This window comes from Nestor notabilis, unplaced genomic scaffold (genome assembly GCF_000696875.1).
Source record: "Nestor notabilis isolate BGI_N333 unplaced genomic scaffold, ASM69687v1 scaffold2284, whole genome shotgun sequence".
NCBI classification, from domain to species: Eukaryota; Metazoa; Chordata; class Aves; order Psittaciformes; family Psittacidae; genus Nestor; species Nestor notabilis.
The window spans coordinates 117,179-121,833 of record NW_009925029.1 but is presented as its reverse complement, the minus strand read 5'-3'; positions in this window follow the sequence as shown (position 1 = coordinate 121,833).

Genomic DNA, 4,655 nt, shown 5'->3' with positions numbered 1-4,655 from the left:
TTCCCTAAAGGTCTATGGAGTTACTTCTAAGCAACACTGTAATGTCAATGTAAGCTGATAGCTCTTCTCCTTGAGGGAGCCAGCTACTGGCAGTGCCACCAGCATTTTCCTCACCCCGCAGAGCCAGGGGGGGCTCTCTGCATAGGCTCATTTTCTGTGAAGCAGCTGGGATTTTGCACACAATAATAGTCCCACACTACGCAGTAATAAAAACACATTTTGTCACTGCACCACACAACTGATGAGGTTTGGACCTGACAAATAGGTGATTTCAGTTACTGAAAGAAAAAATAGGCCATAGAAGACAAAGTATGAATACAGATGGTTCGGAGGATTTGTAAAGCGACCTTCTTCTTACACCCTTCCTCTCTTTCCTCCCTTCTTTCTTCCCTAGAAGTCTGCACATCCCATTTAGTAATGAGTGAGCCTTTTGCAGGAGTAGGCTTCTGAGCAGCAGAAGCCATGCTCAGAGCACTGGTTAATGGCCTTTGAGCCACCTCCCCAGGTTTTCTTACCCAGCAGCTGCCCATGCAGTGCAGGACAATTCCCTGCCAGCTGGTTGTGGAAAGTGGGACCATGTTGGAAGCATCCTTCCCCTCTGCTCACTGTGCACACCACTGTGCTGGCTCAGCACCTGCCTTCACAGCAGAGAAAGAAATGCTGATCTGTACAGAGCCACTTCTGCTTTGTGTATTGCCTTCTTTAACATCCTCTCTGGTAGCTGTAGGCCTTAACAGTCTACCCTTTCCCCAACAATAGTGCCCTTTTGCAAGCACTAGCTGTTAAAATTAAGCTTGTTTCTCAATTGCTTTTTTATGGCTTTGTAAAAGATTTATCCTTGCTTCAGTTATTGTATAAAATCTCATTTCAGTTGTGGTTTATATCATCACCATTTCTACTGCAATATTTCAGGTCAGGTCTCAATCTTCCATCTTTAACAAGTCTCCACACTTTTTATATTGTGTTAGACAGACTTCGTTTATTGAAGGTATTCTTTTTCTTAAGGCAGTGAATTGTGACACAATAGAAAAGAGGAAAACCTATGTTAAAGTCCCATTGGTAGTGCGCAGCTATCACCCTTTGAAGAGATTTAACTGAAAATAAGTCCTTTTCACTCCAGCTGTACTGACCTCCATCTTCTAGAAATCATAATGAGGGACATTTTATGCTACAGAAGTTAAGCATTCTTTTAAAATGGGTTATATGCAATATCCATTTCATAGTAGTAAAGAACAGAGGATGACTTGGGGCCTGAATCTCTGTTCAGATGCTGATGTAAGCCTGGAAATACATTTATCAAAGTCAGTGAACTTGTCATTCCCAGGAAAAAAAAAAAGAAAAGAATCAAAGCAGACAGTGGTAGCTCTTCCTTTCTATAGTGGAATAGTTTCTGAATTTCCTAGGCCAGGCCATTGTTCAGCTGACTGGAAAGAACAGTATTGTATGATAAAGTCAGAAAGTTCAGAGTTGTGTCTAAAGCCTAAGCTAGCTTCAGATCTCACTTGCCCTGCTTTTACCACACTTTAAAGTCAGTGGTATAATTCTAGTTATATTTGATTACCACTGGAATCACCAAAATGAGAATTAGGCATTTTCTTAATTGCAGTATGGTAGATCAGCAACTAAAAATTCTCAAAATGAACTGTTCTTTTTAGTTTCTTACACATAAATGCATTCGGTAAAGCAAATAGAACCTAAGGCTGTTTTGTTGGGGTTTTTCCTTTTTCAAAGTTCACCTTTCTGCAGACAATCACATACACAATGATATTTGGGGAAATGAAAAAAAAAAAAGAGTTGCATTAGATTCTGAAATGACATTGATAGTCTAATGGCCTTTACACATCACTTCCTTTGGTTCTCTCCTGTTGCATACAACGAAATGAAGGATTCACTAACAGCATGACTACTGGATAATACATGGAATGTCTTTTGTTGTCTTTTCTGTTAATGGTAATTTGGGAAGCAGATTGTATTTTCTTATTCATTCTTCTTCAAAACAGTGTTGATTACTTAATAATTTCTTAGTTTTTCAAATAAGAGTATAAAAGAGCTCCAATTCTAGGCACTAACCACCTTGGTCATTGAATCAAAACATGCAAATCAATATACAAAAGCCAGTGCAGCATCCTGCTTTCCCCTTCTCTTAGCCTTCCCCAGTGAAGTCACAACTCAATTCATCCTTCCTAACACTTTCTTCCGAAAATCTCCCTGAGCAAGCTGAGGTCACCTTAAACTCTCACTGCAACAAAAGCTGGGGGCAGTATCTCTGTGTGGTGTTTAAGGAGAAGTCAGAGTGGGAGTACAGTGCAAAAATAAATGTTTAGAAGGTGTAAGTGAAGAAGTGTTACATGAGCGGGGAGGAATGGATCTCATCCCACTCACTCAGGATGCCAGCACAAGGACAGCTTTGAATCAAAGCATCCTGAAGCAGTGAAAAAGACAGTTACACATACACAGAGTCCTCCCCAACCTGCTATATCAGCAATTTCATGGTTTATCGCTGCTTATGTGACTGGCAAAGCCCATCCTTGATGCCTAGCCCTGTCTCAGGTTTTGCAACCTGCTGGAGTGAGAGCCAAGTCAGACTTCCTGCTCCCTGGGCAGAACCACCACAGGTGCCTATGGCAGTGTTGCCCTCTCTTCACAGCCTTCCTTTTGAAATTAAGACCGTCATCACTGCTCAGCCTTGTGCTATACATGGATCTGCTACCTGCCCCACAGATGCTCAGGGCCTGTCTAAGAGGTTGGGGCCCACAGGCACACAAAGCATCTTAGTGGGCTTCAGGAACAGGCTCTTTTGAACTGGAACTCCTGATTGCTGCGTTTTACATCAAGAGCAGACTCAAAATACGTGAATTGGCTTTCTTTTGGATGATGCCAAACAGAAGATGTGCATAGAAGCACTTCCGAAGTATAGTGTGAGTTCATTCCAGTGACCAGGTTAAAGACAACCCAAAGTAAAACCCTAAACATGCATGTGATGGATGTGAGCTCCTTAGCACCAATGCTTTTGCTGTACAGATCCTATCCTACCAATTATGCTACTTGCTAATGTTAGACAATGCAACTCTGCCCTCTCTCAGGACTGTGACTGAGCTTGGCCCTTTAGTCTTTTTTTAAGGTGTCCCCAGTCCTAATGAACTTCTATAGCAAAGGCTTTCTGGAACACGGTGTCATCTGTCAAAATCTCAGTCCCGTTTTTCCCTTGCAGAATAGATCTGCTGAATCTTTTATGTCCGTCTTCATTCTGCCATAGAAGAAAAATACTCTTCCTTCACTCTGCAGCACTCATCTGTTTAGTTTGTAGTTCTGGGCAATATTTACTGTTATGTATATGGACTGTTTGGCGCCTCATCTCTGTTAAAGCTCTAGTATATGCTAACCTTTTAAAGAATAGGGAAGAAAGGTGTGAGAGTTCTCATTCCAGACTGAGTAGCTGTCAGAAACTTCTCTTGTTATGAAGGATTTACATCCATTGCCTCAATTTATCTCTAGTGCAGAAGTACAGTATAGAGAAGGGTGGTTCTTCAGGTAGCAAGAATTCATATCCTTTTTTATAGATCATAATCTGCAGCTTTGATCATTTAAGAGAGAAAGGTGACTGTATTTGTATTGGATATTCAAAAGTATAAGGTGCTTACTGCATCTTTCACTAAACAGACACTTTTTTCCTAAATCGTAAGTAATTTCTGTTTTGCAAACTGTGTGTGGTTAACAACCATAAGTATTTTCAAATTCAAAATCAAAATTGTATTCAGTCTTGGTTGGAAATATAAGCCATATAGCATCATTTCTCTTCTCTGTCTTCATGATCAACATTCTTACAGTGAAATTCATCTTGGTTAACATTAGGGATATAAAATGTAGGTGTCTACATCAGAGATAATCATCATCAACTCTTTTTCTAGTCAGTGCAGAGAAATATGCACTTTCAGGGCACAAGCTGTCTAATTAACTTTGCACATGTGCTTTAGGATAAGATGAATCATTTCCTCAAAGTGCCTGCTCTTTCCACTGACTAAAAAGGAAGTTAAGAAAATTAGATGATACATAAATGCATACCTCTATCACTCACCCTAAGAGACAAGTTTTGAGAGAATACACTGAAAAACTCATTTTTTTTTTTTAAATGCAAGAATTGTGCAGTAATATCTACATGCATTTGCTAGGAACAAGCACAGAAGTAAGTCTGGGTAATCATTTTCAGTATTTACTTATTTTGACAGTGACAACTATGGATGTGTGTCTGACATACCTCACTGGTTATAGATTGATCGTGTAGTTGTTTTATTTGACTGATATGTTGCAATGATCATCACAATTTGTGTTATGAAACCAAACCAGGGAACAAATTACTAAGGGTGTTAACTGCCAAAGCTACATCAGCTTCCAGGAGCAAGACGGGAGCTGCAGTGATTTGCCCAAGCTGAGCATCTGGTACATAGATATCATGTCACGTACATCTTAAATCATGTTAGTCCACTTACATTCAAACTGTGGTACTGTAGTTATTTAAAAATGTAAGTATTTAATCTATATCATCTTCCCTATAATGGGGAGGCAAATGTATTTTCATTATTATGTATTACTGAAGGAATACAGTAAAAGCATTATTGGTGTCAGGGATCACATCCCTGTTGAAGCCATTGAACCAG